The 23,193-nt window shown below is 35.0% G+C and overlaps 1 pseudogene; it reads right to left on the reverse strand.

The window, feature by feature from the left end:
* Positions 1-3,810: 3,810 nt before the first annotated feature.
* LOC127224789 (heat shock protein HSP 90-alpha-like) lies at positions 3,811-11,876 on the reverse strand (annotated as a pseudogene).
* Between the last annotated feature and the right edge of the window lie 11,317 nt (positions 11,877-23,193).

Genomic DNA, 23,193 nt, shown 5'->3' on the forward strand with positions numbered 1-23,193 from the left:
TCATGCAATGTATTATGCACAGTTTTTGAATATGTGTATGCTTTTCAATAATTTTTTTTCTTTTTTATTATTTTTTTAGTTATGTTTCTTTGAGTACGGTCACATTAGTACAGTGTCAATGGAGGGCATCCAGAATTCCCTGGAGCTGGGGTTAAAGACCATTGTGAGCTTCCTGATGTGGATACTTAAAATAAAATTTTGTTCTCTGGAAGAACAATATGTTCTCTTAACCCTCGAGCCATCACTGAATATTCAAAAAATATTATCTTCTGTGAATTCAGGGACAGGCTGGTCTACATAGTGAGTTCCAAAATAATTACTACTGTTTCACAGAGAAACCCTGCTTCAAAAAAACAAACAAACAAACAAACATTTACATAGTGGAGTACTACTCAGCAGAAAACAAAACAAAACAAAACAAAACAATGGGATCTTGAAATCCACATGAAAATGGATGGAACTAGAAGAAAAGATCCTGAGTGAGGTGACCCAGTCACAAAAAGACAAACATAATATGTACTCACTCGAATATGGGTTTTAGACATAGAGCAAAGAATTATCAGCCTACAATCCACACCACCAGAAAAGCTAGGAAACAAGGAGGATCCTAAAAGAGACATATGTGGTCCCCTGGAGAAGGGGAAAGGGACAAGATTTCCCAAGGAAATTGGTACTATGGGAGGAAGGAAGAGGGAGTTAGAGGAAGAGGAAGGGAGAGGTGGGCATGATGGAGTAGGAAAATAATAGAAACAAGTGAAGAGACACCATAATAGAGGGAGCTATTATAGATTTTAAGAGAAATATAGCACTAGGGAAATATCCAGCGATCTACAAGCATGACCCCAACTAAAAATCTAAGCAATAGGTTACTTTAAATGGCCTTCCCAAATAATGAGATTGATAACCACCTTATATGCCATCCTTGAGCTTTCATCTAGTAGCTGATGGAAGCAGAAGCAGACACCTATAGCTAAACAATAAGCTGCACTCCTGGAATCCAGTTGCAAACAGGGAGGACTGATGAGCAAATGAGTCAAGACCAGGCTGGAGAAACCCACAAAACCTGCTGACCTGAACAAGATGGAGTTCAAGGACTCCAGTCTAATAACTGGGAAACCAGCATATGACCAACCCAGATCCCCTGATTGTGGGTGTAAGATAGGAGGACTAGGCAGTCTATGGGGCTCTGGTAGTAGATCAGTATTTATCTCTAGTATAGGAATAGATTTCAGAGCCCATCCCACACAGAGGGATACTCTTTCAGCCTAGATACATAGGAGAGGGCCTAGGCCCTGTTCCAAATGATATGACAGACTTTGAAGACTCCCCTTGGAAGGCCTCACTTTCCCTGGGGAGCAGAAAATGGATGGCATTGGAGTTGGTGTGGGGGACAAGGGTGGAACTCGGACTGACATTTAAAACAAGCTTGTTTCAAATTTAAATTTAAAAATATCAAATAAATAAGCAAATAAAAACATATTTCTCATATTAGAATTTTTCTTCAACACTTTGATGGCATTATAGTCTGTGTGAACAGTAAACATGTCAACAATAACAAAGAAAAGTGTGTTATCCTATCATCTGAGTAATGTTCAAGGTAACACCAGCACATGACTATCAAATTTAATGTTCATATTCCTACTGATAATCTTGTAAGTATATTTCATGTTTATTTTCAAAATATTCAAAGATACTGTAATCATGATATCTGTACTCCTCAAGAACTGAAACCAAATAATTGATGTTAGGCATGATTGCTTGTACTTTCAGGTTCTGAGGGTATTTATTTTTCATTTGTTATAATCATTCATACACTAAGACTTACGTGATTTTTTTGATATTTGAAAAGATTTAGATGTCAATCCTTTGCAATGTTATACCATGTACTAGTCGTGTAATAAATGGAAAGGTGAAATTTCAAATGACTTGAAAGTCTTAAAAACAAGATTTTTGTTTTTAATTAATAGCATCACAGATTTTATTTCTTTTTATTTTAAGGCTATTTTAAAAGATTATTTTTATTTTAGTTTGTATGTGTCTCCATGTAAATTTGGGCACAGTACTGAAGGGTCTTTAAAGGTCAGAAATGTGGGATATGTCTGGAGTTGTAAGACACTTCACAGTATATTTTGGGAAAAGAACATGGATCCTCCGGGAGAGCAGAGAGTTCTCTTAACAGCCAAATCATGTCTCCAAGCCCTATAATGCCATTACTTATTGTTCTGGGAGACAACTGATAGGAAGAACTTGAGATTCTGTTGTGCATCCTGGCACCGTATAATGTCAATTGAAAATTAATGCTGAATTCTATAACTCTTATACAGGCTTTGAAAAATATCTTAGGATCAAAGTATATACATATTTCAATATCATTCTCTAACAATTACTTGAGTAAAATATAAATTAAGATTAAAAGTCAGTAAATTATCTTACAGAACTCTAATTCTAATGTTTATCCATAACTTGCAACCTTGGTGGGCAATGACTGTATGTCCTCTTTTGGATTTATTAATTCTATGTCTCTTTTTCTCTCTTGTGATAAATAAGTATTCACTCATACTGAGGTTTTTATTATACTATTTAAAGACAGAGAAACACTTTCAATAACGATGCCCTTTTACATTTATTATTGAAGTTACTGTATCCATCATTCTACCATTAACTCCAGAAAAGCAAAAAAACCAAAACAATAACAACAAAACAACCTTGCAGTTTTCATGGCCTCCTGTTCTTATCTTACTTTAGTATTTAGTATTTAGTAAATCCTTTTGAATAAAACTTATGACAAACAATGGAAATAAATATTCTTAAATTTAACAGTTATTTATCTCATCAACAGATGGGTATAATTGTTCTTAAACTAAATTCCAAAAAATTTCTGCTCCTATTATTGGCTGACATCAATATATAACATATGTTATATATTTAGTCAACATATATATATTATGTAAAGTATAATATATATTATACATCTTAAATGTCTATCCATTTTCCTGTACTTATTCTAATTGCATTTTTTTAAGGCTGAACTAAATTTCACTGTGTATTTTTACTACATTCTCCCATTTAAAGCAGAATAAATCCAACTACAACCTGAGTGGCCTTTTGGCTACTTTTTTCTACTATAACCCCAACTGCCCTCATATAAGTTCCCCAAACTCATGCAAACAGTTGTTTTCTTCTTACTTTCTCAAGGATCTTGTACTTGCTTTCCCCTCTAAAACACTACTTGTTGCTAATCATCCTATGATTTTTTTTTTTAACTTTGTTTTTGTCTTAAAAGCACTTGAGAAACCTGCACCCAGTTTAAGTAGCCCTCATATCTTTCACAATTCCTTTATTCAATTCCATTGTTTTACTTTCCATTTAGAACCACATGCACTTTTCTTACCTGAGGTGTACATCACTTTCTTTTCTTCTCATTTAGAATCTCAGTGGTTACGCTACTCTGCAATAATGAAGCCACACCATTGGTTCTATAGGTTAAAGCAGTTAATTTTATGGTTTCAAAAGATGAAGCTATCTTAGAACACTTCCAAGTGAAAAATTATTTGTCTACTAAGCTAAACAGCTAAACGGTTCAACAGCTAAACACTTCAGACGAGAAAATTAATAGGTTGCATCTTACAACAAATGTCCTAGAATCTGTTAAATCAAACCCATAAATATCACAATATCACAAGTAGAAAGAATTTTTATCTTCCCCTTAGTTTTCATGCCACACAGATGTTTTAAATGTTAATGAAAATCCTCAATAATATATTTCAGAAGGAATGAAAGTAAGCATCAAACAGATTGCTCTGGTGAAGTTCAGTCTATTTCTTCCCTGAGTGATATGTCATCATCTCTTTCCAGGGGTGGCATTTCTTTAGTAACAGCAGCACTGGTATCATCCACAGTAGGATCATCTTCATCAGTACCAAGTCCAAGCTTGATTATCATGTAGATCCTATTAGCATGTGTCTGGGGATCCACCAGACTGAAACTAGAGCACAGTAGTGCAGTTTTATATAGCAAGATCACCAGATCCTTCACAGACTTGTCCTTCTTGTCAGCCTCTGCCTTTTGCCATATGGTTTCAATAATGGAGTGGTCAGGGTTTATCTCCAGGTGTTTCTTTACTGCCATGTAAGCCATTATTGGGTTGTCTCTGAGGGCTTGAGCTTTCATGATTTTCTCCATGTTTGCTGTCCACCCATTTGTGCTTGGGACTATACACTGTGGGAATGTCAACAATAAGTTTAATATAACCACCTTCTCAAACTTTTTCTTCAAAATATATTTCATAATTTTGCAGAGGTATTAAAATTTTGTCTTTTTCTCTTCCTGTTTCTTTTTCTCCTCTTCATCGTCTGGAAGTTCCAGTCTTTCTTTGGTAACAGACACCAAGGTATTGCCTTCCAACTCCTTCAGCTGTTGCACACAGCACTCATCAATGGGCTCAATCAAATAGATTACTTCCAAGCCATGCTTTCGGAGACACTCCGCAAAGGCCAAGTAAGAAACTTGCCCTTGGTCTCACCTGTGATGAAGTAGATGTGCTTCTGATTTTCTTTAATTCTCAAGCAATAGTCCATGAGAGAAAACATCTCACTTCAGAAGCAGATGTGTAGTATCACAACAGCCCCAAAAACTTCTTCTGATTTTGAGAGTCTTCATGAATTCCAAGATTTATCTTTCTTGAGAAATGTTTATAAAACTTTTTGTAGTTCTCTTTGTCTTCTGCCAGTTTAGTAAGCAGTTCTAAGCATTCTTGACCAAATTCTGATAAAATTTTTCTTTGATGCAGCATTTCACTTGAAATATTAAAGGAAGATACTCAGAATCTACCACTCCTCTAATGAAATTCAGAAATTCAGATATTCAGGGATTAACTCCACACAGTTATCCATGATGAAAAACTCTAGGCACATACAGCTTAATGTTGGTTTTTTTTTTTTTTCTTTTTTTTTCTCTATGTTTTCAAACATGTCAAAAGGAGCAAGTCTTGGGACAAAGAGAAGGTCCCAGGATTTCAATTGTCCTTCAACAGAAAGGTTCTTTAAGTGTATGACCAAATGTTCTTCCCAATTGTTGGTTAGGCTCTTGTAGAACTCTCAATGTTCTTCATTAGTACTGTCATCACGATATCAGGATTTCTTGTCGAAATAAGCTTTTTTTTTTTTTTTCCGGGTCAATGTACTTTTCTTTATCTTTATCTTCTTCTTCATGTCATCATAGTTCCTTCTTTTCTTATTCTGCTTCATCAGAACTGACATCTCCTATTTCTGGCTTGTTACCAGACTCCTTTTCTTTATTTTCCTTCTCTTCCTCTTTATCTTCTTCTTCAGCTTCATCATCACTGACTTCCTTATCTCATTCTTTTCCATGAAGAGACTAGTGGGATAGCCGATAAACTGAGAATGTTTCTTCATAATTTCCTTTATTTCAGTCTTCCAAATATTCACTCAGTTTGGTGTTCTTTCAGGTGTAAGATAACCTTTGTTTCACCATCCATTGGTTTAGCCATGTCAGTCTTCGCTGTGATTGAGCCCCTAGCTGATGACTCCCATGAATGCTGCTAGTCATCATTGTGTCTGGTTATGATAGTTACTTTCTCAGCAATCAAATATGCAAAGTAAAAACCAACACCAAACTGGCTAATCTTAGAGATAATCTGCACCAGCCTGCACTGCATTTATGAAGGCTTTGGTGCCAGACTTAGCAATGTTACCCAGGTTATTTATCAAGTCAGCCTTGGTCATTCCAATTCCATTATCCATAGAGTAAGGGTTAGATCTTATGTGTTGGGAAAAATATTAATGTGCAGCTCCTTCCCAGAGTCTAGTTTACTAGGGTCTGCCAGACTTTCATAGCTGATCTTGTCCAGAGCATCTGAATAGGAAGTGTTGATGATTAAGAACATAAATAAGGCAATTTCTGCCTGAAAGGAAAAGGTCTCCACCGCTTCCTCCTCCACTGGTTGGCCTTAGGTCTGGGTTTCCTCAGGTATCTTTGCAGAGTGACCATGCACAAAATGTGAGTAGCTACACTAGGACACGGAAGCAACTTACAGTTCATCTCTTACTCTGAACAATTTAATGTATCTGATGATGCTTCTTAGATTAAAGTCCCATGTAGTCACATTGAATGTTATTAAAAATTAGATATATACTTTACACTATTTGGATTCAAGCACACAAACTTCATTCCCTTTGGAATGTGTCACTTTGAGCAAGTCATTAGAACCTACTCTGATTGAATTCCTTTGTCACCAAAATATGGACCCAGGGATTAGTTCTCTCATGAAAAACTTGGAATTAAATTCTTGTGGTTAGTCATATAAGAATATATATATATATATTGGGTTTTTGTTTGTATGCTTGTTTTGCTGAAAGAATTAGACGAGTTTGGGTAGTCATTCTACTTCATTGTGAAACACATTAATTTATTGCATTTTAAAAAACAAAATAAACCTGCTCTATGAATTCAGAGTTGATTGATAATATATTTTTCTCATTTCTTCTCTTCCAAATAAATTCAGTGCAAAAGAAAATGCTGTGAACTATGTAGGTGTCACTTGATTTGTTGAGTTGACACAGTAAATAACAGTTGCAGAAGTGATGCTGAAAAAATATCAGATTATGAGTCATGCATTTGAAACCAAAAAAAAAAAAAAAACTAGGGCATGTAAGCTCACACGCATAGATGCTGCAACAAGGCAAGATGAACAAGTTTCCACACATAGGAAAATTCTAACTGAACAAAAACACTGCTGAGAAACAATCTATTATATCTGCTTGTGGCTTAATAGCTTATCCACTAGCAATTGTACTAAAAGTAATAACAGCTGTCCAGGGTTTATGCTTCCCACAAAATGTGTTATGTCCTCTTCTATCTAGAATCTAATATGTATATGTAACTCTCCCATACTTATGCCATACCATTGGTTTTATTGGTTAAAGAAGATAACCAGTTTTCTCTTCAAACCAATAATGGCTCCCTCTTTTATGTTCTCTCTCTGTCTCTCACTCTCTCTTACTCTCTCTCACTCTTGCTCACTTTCTCTCTCTCTTCTGTCTTCTATTCCTACCCTGACTCAATCTTCCTAGTCACACCTACTTTCCTCTCCTCCCCCTCTCTTTCTCCTATTTCTCTCTCTATTCAATGCCCCCCCACTTCCCCTTAAGGTTTAGAGATCTACAAGACTGCCGGCAACTAACAATTTGAGCAACCGTGGAAAGACTACCATAAATTCCCTTCCCTGATAGTGAGACCAAAAACTAACTTATCCATGGAGCCCTCATCTAATAACTGTTGGAAACATAAGCAAACACCCATACCTAAACACTGAGTCAAACTAGAATCCAGATATAGACAGAGAGGACAAGACCAGGTTGCAGAAACACATAGAGACAGATGACCTGAACAAGGAGGAGCTAACGGGCACCCAGAGGGATAGCTGGGAATCCAGCATGGGATTGACTCAGGCCCCATGAATATGGGTCTCAGCCAGAAGGTCTGAGCAGTCTAAGGGATCTCAGACAGTGGAGCCAGGATGTATCCCTGGTGCACAAAAGGACTTTGCGAACACATCTGCCATGGAGGGATACTGCCTTAACCTAGAGACAGGAGAGAAGTCCTATTCCCTACTTCAAATGACCTGGCAGATCTACATGACCCCACCTGGATGGCATTGCCCTACATGTGGAACTGGGGTAGGGGGACAGGAGGGGAGGGTGGTCAGGGTGCATGTGAGGGAGCAGAGAGGGTAAAAGGGAGGAAGGGAGGAAGGGAAGGAGAAGAAATTGGAATGGACATGTAAAAAAAATAAATTAAATTAAATAATTAAATAAACAAAAATAAAAAGAAGTTAATGTCAGGATTTAAATATAGATAAAGAAAATTTATTGAGCTAGACACTCTTGGTGTATTACAGTTTGTCTCTTATTCTGAGCCATTTAATGTACTTGATAATACATCTTGAATGAAAATCCCATATGATCATATATTGGAAGATAGTAGAAAGTATGATCATATATTGCACTGATAATACAACCCCAGTAATATTAGTTCCTAATCTGGATATTATTTTTATGTATGTGATTTTTTGCTGATACTTAGGAAATAGAGAATCAGGATAAGGAAAAATAAGTGTACAAAAAGGATTCCCTAGGGAAAGATGATTTCCTAGGGTGTAGACTTCCTCTACATCAGAATACTCCTTATAATGGTTCTTGCTTTACATTGTGATGGCAAAGGAAGTGAAAAGGAAGAAGGAGCTAGCAACCAAAAGGCATGATCACAAATGGAGATGTACTTGATAGAGCAAGGAAGAAAAGCACAATACAGTTTGAATACATTTCCATTATACAATCTCTTTAGCAACCTGAGTAATGGTTTATACTACTACTATTCAGAAGCTTCACTTACTCTCAAATGTGGTTAAGATCAAAGCAAAAACATTACTGATGTTCTAATAAAATTGTCTTTAAACACACATGAGAGAATTGTAATAAAGCTGTTTCTCAATATATATTAGCAAATATGTTAAGATAGGTTTTGAGAATTATTTGTTTCTATAAAAAAACTAAGGAAAAGAAATGCACTGAGCTTCAACCATACCTGCTGTAATAATGTCACAGTTTGACAAATGTGGTCTATAATTACCAGTTTCCAATCAACTACAGTGCAGTTAAACTGAAATGGACAAACTGAATAATAATTAGATCTCTGCATACTTTCTGGAATGAAAGAACTGACTAAATTTAAGATGTTGTTAATAATTGGCAACATTTATCTTGACAACATATGCATATGCATATATATATATATATATATACACATATATATGTCATAAAAATGTTTCTTGAGCAACTTATTATTTATAGGTTGTAAAACTTAACTTTTCACAAGAAGATTCATAGAATCCAGGAAAATAAGTATATTTTAATATTCCTATTTAAAGATAAGTAAATTACATTTAAAGAGTTGATGTAACTAAATTAAGTTGACAGAATGCTGTAAAACATAACTCCAAACTACGTCTTCCTGTTGCTGTGTATGAAAGACAAAAATGGAATTTGTTTGAACTCCAGAAGATTGAAGAATTATAATCACACCATTAATACACTGCAAACAAATCAGAGTGAATGTATCTATTTCAGACGTGGTGGGCAATCAGTTCTCAAGTTAGAAGTCTATAATGATATAGCCTGTCCTAAAAAAAGCAGAGGAAAATATCTTCTGTGCACAGCAAGGTCTACTGAAAATATTCAAAGGACAAAAATGACGTTTGCTTTTGGATTACTGAGCATATAATTTAAGGGGAAAATGCAGCTAGTTGGCCAGGTAAAATGAAGCGACCCCTGAAAATATCATGCTAGTTCAGAAACAGTAGCTATGAATGTGAATAGGATGCAGTAGGTTCCCCAGCTGAGCACATCATTCCATTCAGGGAGAGCTTGGTGGAGAGTCATGCTTTAATAATATTTTGTTGCCCTGCCACAGGCACTATGATAATCATTGACTTTGTAAAATACAGTTGAAAGTAAATTTTATGCCTGCTGTTTGGAGTTCATTTACAAGACAAATATAACCCTAAAACCCATGCTACTGAAAGGAGAAGATCTTTACCTAGAGTGTCTGAATTCAAATATGTTGAAAACTGATATTTAAGTCTATGTTGTCACTAACTTCTTGCTTAATATAATTTTATGACATCAATTATTTTTGTTAGGATGTTTTTTTAATTAAGTGAAAGACTATTAAGAATTTGATAAAATGTTTTGTGTGATGTAATATGTGGTTCTTGTATATAAACAGGCCAAGGATTTAGGTATCAGTTTCTGACATACAAGAATGGATCATTCTGTTATTCTACAATTCTCACCAAAATAGTTTTATGTACCCTAGCTTAGTATCATGTAGTTTTAGATTGCTGCTTTAGTTTAAGCCTGAATCCTCTTTTCAAGACAAGAAATACAGTGTAGAACCATGAGTTCTTTTGTTGAGTTATTCTTCTTCAAATGTCAAATAATTTTTTAGATTCCTCTAGCTGATTCTAGTGTTGCTGGAGGTACAATGGTTATATGGGTTACCTTTTCCTTTAAGGGAAATGATGAGAGTGTATGGTGTTGACTTATAGAGAGAGACAGATAAAATTAATTGGAGTTATAAATATTTGGATGAAAATTATAATAATCATTAATGCAATTCATCAGTTTTTTTTTGGCTTCCCTTCTCTCAGGACATTAGTTGATGTTATATTTATATATTCATTTGATGATAGGCACTATAACTTACTTAGTCAACGGAAATATAATCCATGAACTGTGTAAGTGTAAACATGGTTTTGACCTACACATTGCAACAATAGGAATAATTAGAAAACTATTGTTATTTTTCATCCACTTGCATAAATATTCCTGTGATATTGAGTTTTTTGAAGACCACAGTCAGAGTATGATAATACAACTACTAGAGGATAGCAGATGGAAACTTGTTTCATGTCATAGTCAATTTCTGGTAAAAAGGAGTTGCATGAAGGAAGGCAAGATATTAAGGAAGAAGCATCAGATGAACAAGACATGACAGCAACAGTAAGAAATTGTATGTGGGTTTTTGTGGGTTAACTTTGTTAAGGTATTTTAAGAGGGAGGCAAATGTGTAAAAGGTGTAAGATTACAGGCACAAATAGAAAGAGGTAATATTTGTAATTTTAGAATACATCTGACATACAGTTCAAAACCAAATAATAGAAGACAAATTTAAGAACTTTTTAGCAATAAAATCTAATTTAAAATCATCTATGAAAACCAAAAAAAAAAAAAAAAAATCTGCCATGTGTCGAGTGTAAATAAAACCTACAGATGTCAAATCCATACTGAAAAGTAGCTAAATTGATTCAGAGGGGGACACATAATAATAAAATAATAACAAAAACAGACTACTCAAGAAGACTAGGTAGCCCTTCCTGATCTTAGAAATGTGATTAATTTTCAAAGTGAAGCCAAAAGATAGAGCTGGATGAACAAATGAACAAGCCAGGTAAAATGGGTATTCAGCACCATTAGAGCATTCGGACTAGTAATGATCTCCGAGGTTTTTTGTTTTATTAATTAGCAGGATATTCTGTTCAGAGGAGTGAATTCTGAAATTCATGTTTTCTAAGATTTGAAAACAAAAACACAATGATTAGACAGAGGGTAGAAGCCTGACTAAAATGTAATTGGGGCAATGCAAATGGTAAGAAATGAGCAAGTGTAGAAATTACAGAACTATCCTTAGTTTATAGAGGGCAGGTAGAGTATATCCATCAACACTATTGGTGGTGAAGCTGTCAATATACTTTACAGAGGTGTGCTAGCTTTCATGTTGTTGGTGGTCTTAAAGGACTTTCTTCAGAAGAAGATGTGAAAGGAGAATCGGAGGGTTTTTTACTCTCTCATAAAGCAGTTACTGTTAATTGTTTAACATAGTAGTTTACCCACAATTTGTGACTTAAATGAGACAATGAGGATTGCAAGGCATTAGAAATGTTATTAGTAGTAGAGGAAAGCAGTGTTAATCAAGGAAGCTTTACAATTTGTTGCATTAATATTTTCAATGAAAACATAGATATGAGATGCTTTAGGAAATACAAACACAGTAACTCTGTATTATCACAAGAATGTCCTCTTGACATTCAGTGTCATGTCAAGAGCAAGACAATTGAGGAAATCTACTTGCTTGAGTTACTGAAGGACACACACACACACACACACACACAAACACACACGATAGTGAAGTATATATGACATGTATGCTACTAAAATAATAAGCACACATTAATGTCCATGAGATGCAGAAGTCTGGTTTATGCTTACCTTCCAAGTCTTCTTGGAGAGGAGCCCCATAAGAATCTCAATTAAAGCCTTATTTTAGGTTTTGGATTTGATATTTACAAGAAATACACCTTTTGTTTAATATGGAAATAACATGTTCCCACCCACACTGACAGGCAAGAAATTGAGTTTCTCCCTTATTTATTAAGTGATGATGTAAAACTCAGAGGTTATATTTGTGTTGCGGGGATCAAGTGGCCATCTAGATATCACCAGAGTACATCTAGACTGACAGATCAGCCAGAGAGAGAGAGAGAGAGAGAGAGAGAGAGAGAGAGAGAGAGAGAGAGAATAAAAGAGAGAGTCAATATTGGTTTGAAGATAAAATTGAACACAAAGAAAGGTCTAGAAAACTACAAGACTGCTGCCAATTAACAATTTGAGCAACCGTGGAAAGGCTACCATAAATGCCCTTACTGGAGAGTGAGATGAGCAAGTAACTTATCCATGGAGCCCTCAACTAATGCCTGTTGGAAACAGGAGCAAACACCCATACATAAACACTGAGTCAAAGAAGAACCCAGATGCAGATGGAGAGGAAAAGACCAGGCGGCAGAAACACATAGAGACAGCTTAACTGAACAAGGAGGAGCTAACGGGCCACCAGACTGATAGCTGGAAAGCCAGCATGGGACTGACTCAGGCCCCCCTGAAAATGGGTCTCAGCCAGAAGGACTGAGCAGTCTAAGGGATCTCAGACAGTGGAACCAGGATGTATCCCTGGAGCACAAAAGTTCCTTGCGAACACATCCCCCATAGAGGGATAACTGCCTTAATCTAGAGACAGGAGAGAAGCCCTAGTCCCTACTTCACATGACCCCAACTGGATGGCATTCTCCTACATATGGAATTGGGGTGGGGGGATGGGAGGGGAGGGTGGTTAGAGTGCAGGTGAGAGGGCAGAGAGGGTAAAAGGGAGGGAAGAAGTGAAGGAGGGAGGGAGAGGGAATTGGGATAGACATGTAAAATAATAAATTAAATAAAAAAATGCTTTGACTCCAAAATTTAAGTTCTAGGACAAGTTAATGGGGAAAAGGATTTCTAGTTTTGTTTCCACAGAAAATGAAAAGCTGTGGATTCCTTCCAGACTAATGTGGTCTCATTAAGTATTTTTTGGTTTCCAAGTACTTTCATTGTCTGTAGATCTTGGGCAGACAGACATACCATTATGCTCCCATGATTTCAACAGTTCTATCACATCTTTAACACAACATTTCCTGGCTTTCTTTCCCATATTCTGTCTTTTAAAATCCTTTTGTCCTTTTAAAATTTTCCATTTGTCATTGAATAGTTAGAAGTCACTTACTCTTAGCACGTTGACCTATTGTTATTTATCTCTGGAGTAACTATTTACCGCTATGGAAAGAAGTTTCTCTGACCCAACTTGCAATAGTCTAGGGGAATAACCATAAATATTTAGAAGGGAGTTTGACTACATGACTTTTAGAATAATGTAAATAGTACATTTCACACTAACACCTGATTTTTATGTTCTTCATTTAGTGGATTTGCTGTTAGAAAACGTTTAAAAACTTTTGTGCCTAGAATCACATCTGAACATTTTTAGGATACATGATGTGAGCACATTTATCAAATAGTTATTTTACGTATGAGAGTCAAAATTAAAGAGACAAATACAGCTCTGAGAAATCAAATACATTTGTAATTTTTATTCATGGTAGTTTCCATAAAGACTATGGTTTCCACAAATAATAAAACCATGAACTATCCCCAAAGCATACCTAACAGATGATTGTCTAATCTTTTGTGTAGCCTGAGAATAGAATGTTATGAGAGGCAAAACTTGTGAGACATCATATAATTTTGCAAAAGTCAAAAGTTTACATTCATTGAGTCTTGAAAATGATAATGGAATATCCAGTTTGTACAGTTTTTCTGAGTAGATAGAAGTCTACAATAATGACAACAACATCTGCATTTGCAAGGGGGAACTATGTAAAAAATGGTTGGGGGATTTGTTTGGATGCTTTAACTGTCTTTTCAGTGGGATGCAGAGAAAGATTAAATGATGGAGATTTTGTCAGAAGATGGTTGTGATGATATCTTGCTAGTACAATAAAGCTTTTCTGAAGATAAGAGGATAGAACTTCTCACTAGCTAACCATACAGATAGACAAATTTCACCACAGATGGTGATACGAGGAAAGAACAAAAATGTTTCAAAACAGATAAAGCTTAAATGCTCAGTTATATCTTTTATTAGCAGAAGGATCAGATCTACATGAAATAAATCAGGGTTAGAGGTAAAGACATATTAAAATTCACCTCTGTCTCTAATTTTGAAATTATCCTACTGCTTGCAATTATCCAGGATAAACTATAGTACAGAATCTAGGATGAAATCAAATTATTCAGTTGTCATGATTTTCATGTCTGGTGAGAAGCCTAAGGCGTGTTATTGTCCTTCTTTCAAACATATGGATAATTGGGAGTCTCTGAAGTAGTGGCGAGGAAGACTAAGGTCATTAGACCTTCAACTGCGACTGCATAATGTGTCTTATTATAGAAGTTCAGGTACAACCTCTTCCTTCATGTCATGTAAGAAAGATATTATGAGAAAAAATTTCATAACTCACATTCTGTAATATCTAGCCAGAACCCTGCAACCTCTTAGCTTAAACCTCCTCTTGTAATTAGGGAAATGTTGGTCTATTTATTATTATTAATATTATTATTATTAATTTGTTATATAATACATTGTAACAACAGTTTTTTGCTTTCTCCATTCCTCCCAGCACCCCTACCTCTACTGCTTCCCAGACCAACTCATCCAATTTTTCCTTTCATAAATGAGTAGCCATCTAAGAAATATCAACATAACAAGGCAAAAGAAGTTACAATAAAGCCAGGATTAAAACCTCATGTGAAGACTGGATGAGCTAGGTTATGAAATTGGCTTCATATGCATACAAGAGAATCATCATGTAAGTGAAATGTATGAGATGGTAGAATATTGAGAAGGAAGATTTTGCACAGTCAATGCTCATTTTACAAAGATTCAAATACAGCTATTTTCAGAGAAGCTATTTCTAGAGAGGTTTAACCATGAAGGGAAGATCCATCCTGAATGAGAGGTGGTACCATCCATCCACTAGTATCCCTAACTAGGTAAATAGTCTGTGTTTTAGTGGTGCACATATATGTATCCAAGTTCCCACTGGCCCAGCTGAAAGCCACCCCTCAATAGGTCAAAATAATAAATTTGAATTTTTCTTTATGTTGCTTCTTGTTAATTATTTCCACAGCAATGACAAAAAGCAAGGACTTTGGGTGAATTTGAGACCAAAGAAATTTAGGTTTTAGTTTTTAATTGAGGGTTGCAAGTGTCATACCATTTAGTAATCTTTTTTTGATTTTCTATTGGCTGTTTAGTCTTGTTTTAATGGATAATATTACTGTATTTAAGGGTTACACATAGAAATAGTGAGTTCTTTGTCTTGGGGTAATACAGCACTTAGAGACCTGTCATTGCTTCATTTGTTAGAAACAGTTGAAAGGGACATGAAGATGCTGGTCTTCACCTTGAGAACAGTACACTTTATAGATGTGCCTCACATCTGTGAGGATTGTGATGAACAGTTTTGAATGTGGAGATTTCCAAGTGCTGGGGAGTGGTGAGAAGGATACGACAATTGAGGTGAGTTAGCAAAGCTGTTAAGAAATAAAGGCAAGCCATAAAAAGTGATGGACTTCAGAGTTACAACTTTAGGTGAAAATAAAATCATAACCTTCTAACGAGAGAGTAAAAGCCCTATCCATCTAAAGGGGCTTTTAGATTTTAATCATGTGTCCTGTGAGAGATCACAGGACCCAAAAGAGATAGGAAATGGTTTAAAAATGGGAATAAAATATTAAATGCTTTAAGCCCATCTCATATTGGTAGACACTTATTAATCTTTGAATTTAAGGATTTCCCAAAGTTGAACTAAACTGGAAAAATACAAACCCCAGAAAGGTTCTTGTTCTTCTAAACTATACATTGTGAGATTTTGTCATTTGTAAAAACACTGTACTGAAAAAACATTGGATCATGGAAAAGAATGCACAGGGTTTTGCATAATCACAGAAACCTCACAAAGAAACTAGGAAAGTACCTACTAAGCAGATAATTGGAAGGAAAATGTCTGCTTAACAGAAGGTATTAAATCTGTATCCATATAATTCCAAGAGTATGCCCATCTAGAAATATTCTTGCACATAAATATTAAATCAATAAAGAATGCCTTTAAAACAACCAAAGTAACACCACTGATCATGGAGTTATCAGCCATGACAGCACATGGTTTCTAGTTTTCCCAGCTACTAACATTGCATAAGCTCAGAGAAATTGACCTGTACATCTTGGACATGGGATGTATGGACAGGGAAAAACTGATGAACCTAGCCTTAGTACCTTTCTCTATTTTCTGTTTCATTGAGATGCCAACAAACAGCCTTCTACTACCATTCCTCCCCAACTTTATAGACTGAACCTCTCAAATTGTAAGATGTACTTTTTCCTCCATTGAGTGACTTTCTGTCAGATATTTTGTCATAGTAACAGGGAAAGCAAGAAATACAGAAGGGTAATTGCAGCTAGCTGTAATTTTTTAAGGAAAAAGAGGACAAGTGATTTGAAGTGAGCAAATAGACAAATTATACAACTAGCTGGTATAGTGGGCATAGTCTGTATCCTAGAATTTTCAAAGAAAATAAGACAGTGATAAGGTATGTGTAGAGAGTATCAGATTCTTGGAGTTGATAAGGACAAAGATAGGTAAGAAAAATTGTGGCTTGGTCACAGAGTTAATTAAAGGATATGTTTCCATATTTTACATTTACAGGGGAATAGCACCATAACACTGTACCAGCTAGTCATACAATTTACCCATTAGCCTCCTTGTCATGTTCTTGGTCCTAGAGGAAAGTATCAGGTTAGTGGCTTAACTACTTTGGACTATAAGGAGTAAATTAAAGAATAATGCTCAGGTAGTAGAGGTTTAGAAAAGTTTAATATGATTAAATCAAAAAGAAATAGGGAAAATACGAAGCCCTAGGAAGTAGTCCAGAAGGGAGCATGTGCATCAAACTTACTGCTGTCTGTGTATCACAATTACCCTCTGGAATTTGATATTTTATACCATCCAATCTCATTTATAAATTATTTTACATATCTAGGATATGTTATTTCTTTTATTACAGTATTTATGAATCTCTTTAAATAACTTTATTTCAACATCTTTGATGAGATTTAGGATAGTAACCCATTATTTTTTGAAAATTTTATCTAATGCTTGATATGCTTACATTCAATATATGTAGGTTTTTTTGTTATTGTCTTTAACTTTCAGGGAAAAAATGTACTTCATGGAAAGTAATTTATATATGAAAAATCTCCCTCCATGCTATTTTCTTACACATATTTTCTGTAACAAAATGATAGGAAAGTAATCATGGAAACCTTTTTAATCACCCAAATTAAAGCCTTTACTTTAGAAATAATTTCATCACAGTTAACAATATTTAGTCTATTAACATTTAGCAAGATTTGAAGAAAATATTCCATCATCTATCCTATCTTTATGTCTAAAGTCTATGTAACACGTTTAATCCTAACTAGGGAAAACTATAACCATAACTATTTGTCTTCAACTCCCTCAAAGACCACAAAAGGATAATATATAAACTCTAGAAATGACAGAGACAACTCACTGCCTAGTCAGTCACCCGAAGTTCTTCTGTAATCTTCCATCTTCAGCCCATAGGCCATAGTTTGTCTGGCAGACTCTTCAGCAAAGTAGGAAAATACTTACAGAATGACATCTCCCATCAATTTTCAAAAAAAGAAACATAGCTTATAGAATATGAATTTCCCTTTAACAAACTCTTCAGTTTACAAAAGACTTTTAAAAATCAATTTGGGAAATTATGTTTTATGGTTTAACCTGTTGCAAAATGATAGGAAAGTAATCATTGAAACCTTTTTAATCACCCAAATTAAAGCCTTTATTTTAGAAATAATTTCATCAATATCCATCAAAATACTAACCAGAAAAACCTTGAGGCTACATGTTCATTTACAAATAGAAACGCCACAAATCTGTAGGAGTGGTTGGGCTCAGTAATTGCACTGTGGTCATTCATTATGTAACAACTTCTCCCTGAACAGACAATAAAGTAATCTACATTCTGTGCTACTTTTCTGACCCATGAGCACTAGGCTGGGTACAGAATTTAATTCCCAGAAGTGCACTGACACCTATAAATATAATCACGATGTAATATTTGCACCTCTGAGTTAAATTTATTCTAAGAATTTCTATAGCACTTTACACATGGCCTGAATTCCTGTGGATGTGTTTCTGTCAGTTCAAGCCTCTTGGTATCTTATGCATTTTTATATATCAATATGTAAAGCCTATATGTCAGGTAACAACCTTCCTCAAAGAAGCACTTTAAAATTTGGTTGTATTTCAGTAAATATGGTTTAGGCTGGGGGTAAAAGTTGTAAAAATGAAATGTGTAATATATTAATTGTTGCATCACATTAAAGTGTAATAAGAGGTTTATTGAGATTGCAAAATACAAAAACTATACACCTATCATCTTAAGATAAAATGTTATAAAAACAAATTAGAAGAAATTTTTTCCAAGTTAATATTTCCTTTTCAAAGCCTCTATCCTGTCTTAATCACTATGTTCATTTGTAACTGTAGTTTCAACTCTAACTTAGATTAAATTGCCTACATCTAAATGTGGTTATATTAGTGATTTTCCATAATTGTGTAGAGACATTCTTTCTCATATAGGAACACAAGTATTAAATCTTGCTATACAAATATTTTCAATTCATGATCTCTAACTATATAGAGGATGACCTCAATGCCTTAAACTAACATCATTGGAGAGTTAATCATACTTTATTCTAATCTGTGGAGACTAACACAAACAAACCACAGGTCTGAGACTTTATCCTTACATTAAACCAATGAAATCATATGGAGAGATACTCAGTTGTTCCTAGACTGAATGTTCTTTGCAGGACCTGGGTTCAGTTCCAAGCACCCAAATGGTATCTCAGACTAGCTATCATTCAAGTTCGAAGGAATCTGATGCCCTCTTCTGCCCCCCACCCCCGCCAGAGCACTAGGCATACACATGCTACATTTAAATACAGGCAGATAAAACACCTATAAAGAGAACAATATGAAGTTTATACTGAATAAATATTTTTAATTATTGAGGCTGTCTCTAACTCTCTTACCTGCTTTTGGGTTCCTTTCTCTCACTGGGTTGCATTGTCTAACCTTAATACAAGAGGAGGTACCTAGTCTTACTGCAGCATGATGTCCCATGATTGGCTGATATACATGGAAGGCTTACCTTTTCTGAAAAGAAAGCGAAAGGAGTGGATGGGGTTTGGGGAAGGGTGGAATTTTGGAATAACTGGAAGTAGAGGAGGGAGAGGGAAATGTATACAGGCTAGGAAAAATAATTACTTAACTAATAAAAGTATTTATTTTAAAGGCTCATATGATGTGTGGTAAATAAGAATCTGGGAAATGATAGTCTGACGGATGTTTATTTGGGGAGAAATCACGTATAACAGAAAGAGATGACCACTGTAGGTTCCAGTTCAAGGATGCCTCCAGATGCTCTCTGTCTCTGACCAGGAAGTAAGAGAGCAAGCTGGGGTCTGGTACCCCACGCCTAGCCCCACTAGGTCATGGCCATGCCTGTCTCTACACCCCCACTAGGCATGGTCAGTGCAACAGATACAGACAGGGTGAATATCTCACTACACTCATAAAATTGTATCAAATGAAAAATACAAAGTTAGGTGATAAATTGAAGGCCTATGCAAGCCAAAATCTCAGGGTAAAGTATGTTATATCCTTAGCATTGTCCAGAATAAATCAACCTCTGATATGGGGCTTCGATGATGATATACAATTGCAGTTTTTTTCTGCTTAATTAAATATTGAATATAAAAGTGAGTCCCTTTTCTTCTAACTCCCAGGGCTGATATTTTCTATATGGATTAAGGTGCAAGGATTAATTCCATAGGCTATCTTTAAATAAGTATTAAAACAGAAGGTATCTCTTAGGCCACCTAAATTATCAGCAAAGTAAAGAAATTACACTTATGCACTGTACACAATAGGCTCACAATTTGGTAAGTAAAATGCCAAAATTCCATGAAGAAATGGAATCAAATCAAAGCAAGAGGCAAATCAAGGTTGGATATGGGGGACAGTAGAAAACAAATAACATGATGGTTAATGACTATGTTAGAAAATCTTTTTTTATAAACAATGGAGGAATCTGTCAGAATTGCAATGAAGTCACAGTGGCCAGAGCAGTCTTTGAATGGAACCCCAGCACTTAATAGGCTAAAGAAGAACAATGACAAGTTTGAGGCCATCCCTGGCTTTATGCCAAGAACTTCTCAAACTGACAAGATGTTATTGCTTGTGCTAGGTCTTCCAGAAACTAAATGCAAGAGGCTAAGTAAGTTACACAAGTTAATCTGATATTATTGGAATGTGTTCTAATCTTGGTTCCTATTTGTATTTTTTTTTAAACTTTAATTGCAGAAACAAATATATTTCACACCAAGGTTAAGGTGTTTAAAAAAAGTGTAGAGAAATATATGAGCTTGGCTGGCAGAAAAACATATACACATAAAGACACACACACACAAACACACACTCTAAACAGACACGTGTGCTCCTCTATTTGGCTATCATATTACTGAAATAATAGAGTCTAAGAACTTATAATTTCCCCAGGAATTTCTTACTAGGGGAGGACAATAGCCAATATAAAGAGTATCAGGATGAGGAACTTGAATTAGAGCATGTCAAATAACTTGCTAAAAGACATGGAGATGATGCAGTAGTGGGCTCTGGCCCTACCTTGCTAGACTGTTATACACATCTCTTGCCTACCACTTAAACTCTCAAAAAATATCAAAATTTCTGAAAATAAGAATTTTAGTCTTATTCTTAATCAAATAGCATATGACAATGATGAGTATACATTAGAAATATCTTGTAAAAACTTAAAAGCTTCATAAAACAAAAAAAAATCTAAAAAATTTAGGTATTCAATGCTTCATGTTACTTACTATAACAATAACAGATTGCAAAATGTCCTCTACATTTCTTGATTATATTAGAATAAAGCATTCAATTTTTCCATAATGCTAAAATTCATTCCCTAAAAGACAGAAATGACTGTGGCTTTCAAACACACAAAATGTTGGGGATCTAATAATTAACCAGTTCTTACAAAATATTATTAAGAAATTCAATACCTGAAATAATGAGAAAGGAAGGTAAATTTGTCTACACAAAAATTAATTTCAAAAATATAATGCTTTACCTGTATAGCCTCTGAAATTCTGGGTAAATCTTAAATGGGCAAATTTTATACATATGAGGATTAATTTTAAGCTCCAACCTAGTCATTGAATATTCAAAGGAGGACTTTTATCGTAAGACTTTATTCTTCATGGCTGTTTTAGATTCACAGTAGAACTGAGAGAGATGAGAAAAGGTATCATACATCCTCTGCCCCTGCACATGCATAGATAGTTTCTCTTCTTATTAGCATCCCCCACAAAAATAATACATGTGTCACTGTTAGTCAATCTATACTGACATGTTTCATTTTAACTTTTATAAAATTTATATTAGGGACTAAAAAAAGATGTTTCTCCACATAATACTAATAGAATTTTTTGAAAGGTTGTTTTTTATTTTCCTCCTGAAAGCCAAGCCCTGGAGACAAGAGACAAGTTAGAGAAGGGATTGAAAATGGAAACTTGATATTGTGACAGTAAACTATACCTTCCTTCAGAAATTGATATAAAATTTTTAAAACCTATATAACTTAATAGTAACACCTTGTTGTTTCTTCAAGACCATTTATGTGATGGACAGTATGGCTTTTGACTTTGGGTTTCCAGTCTCAGCCCCGGTCTAGGCTGGCTGAATGATCCTGCAATACCACTTTTCTCCATTCTCAAAATCTATCAATGGCAAGGATACAGCCTCAAGAATTCAAATGATAACTTCAAAATATTTGGAAAATGCACACTGCTTTCTTTTAAAACTTTCTTATTATCTGTGTTTTCACATCATGCATCTCAATCCCATTCATCCCCTTGTCCCTTTGTCTGTTCTCTGTCCTTGCAACCATTCCCCACCAAAAATAAAATAAAATTTAAGAAAAACAACAAAATAATAATTTTTTAAAAATCTCATAAGTCTCATCATGAATATTGTAATATGGCACAGTGAGTCCATATATCTTTACTCGCAAGTGTTCATTGGTCTGGTTCGAGGCTTCTTGTTTCTGCTACATTATTGATGGTGGGTCCTAATTGGGGCTTTTTTTTTTTTTTTTGGATATCATGTTGTTGCTCTGTGTTATGGAGATCCTGCAACTTTGGATCTGCAAGACATGCCTCTTCTTGCACTTCAGCAAATCATAGATGGGGTGGATGTTTGTGTGGATGCTGAAGTGGACCGACTCTTATTCTTTTTGCTGTGCTGGGCTTGTTGCAGGGTTAGTCTTTGGTCACACTTGCTTTTATATTCATTTACAGAACTAATGAGTTCAATGCACATACTCTGTACCCTTACACTAACATTTTTCAAGAGCAAACTAGAATGCCACTAATTCATGTTGCACAAAATTGTCAGAACTAAAGCAAGGAATTTGCAACTACTTTCTTGTGCCTCAACAGGATGATTATATCCATGCGGTATACTTTCAATATTACTTTTGCAGTCTTTTAAAAAATTTTAACTTACAGAATAGAGTAGTGGTTACTAGAGGCTGAAAAGAGTCCAGACACAGTGTCATAGATACAGAAACTTCTGTTTTATGCTACTGCATGGTGAATGTAGTTAACAATATACATTGTATATGGTAAAATAAATAGTTGATTATGATTTAATGACTCTACATGAATGAAAGGAATTTACAGTGATGAGTATGTCTATTAACCTAATTTTGTTATTAAACAATACATACATTAATTAAAAACATTTCCCTCAAAATATTCATGTACTGTATGTCAATCAAAAATCACAACCTTGATAGAAATCTAAGCAACCAGATATATAGATTCAGATGTTATGCAATCTGACAATTTTCTTTATTTTAAAGAATTTACTAAAGATATGAGAAGTAAAAGTGGATGTGGCTATTGGGGGATGGAAAGCTGAGAACTGTTTGAGCAGACATATGAAATAGATTCAGGAGAAGATGGCATTAATTTAGTTACTTCACTTGGACAATGAAGGTCATAATTTTT

Source organism: Phodopus roborovskii, unplaced genomic scaffold, assembly GCF_943737965.1.
Source record: "Phodopus roborovskii unplaced genomic scaffold, PHOROB, whole genome shotgun sequence".
Taxonomy (NCBI): domain Eukaryota; kingdom Metazoa; phylum Chordata; class Mammalia; order Rodentia; family Cricetidae; genus Phodopus; species Phodopus roborovskii.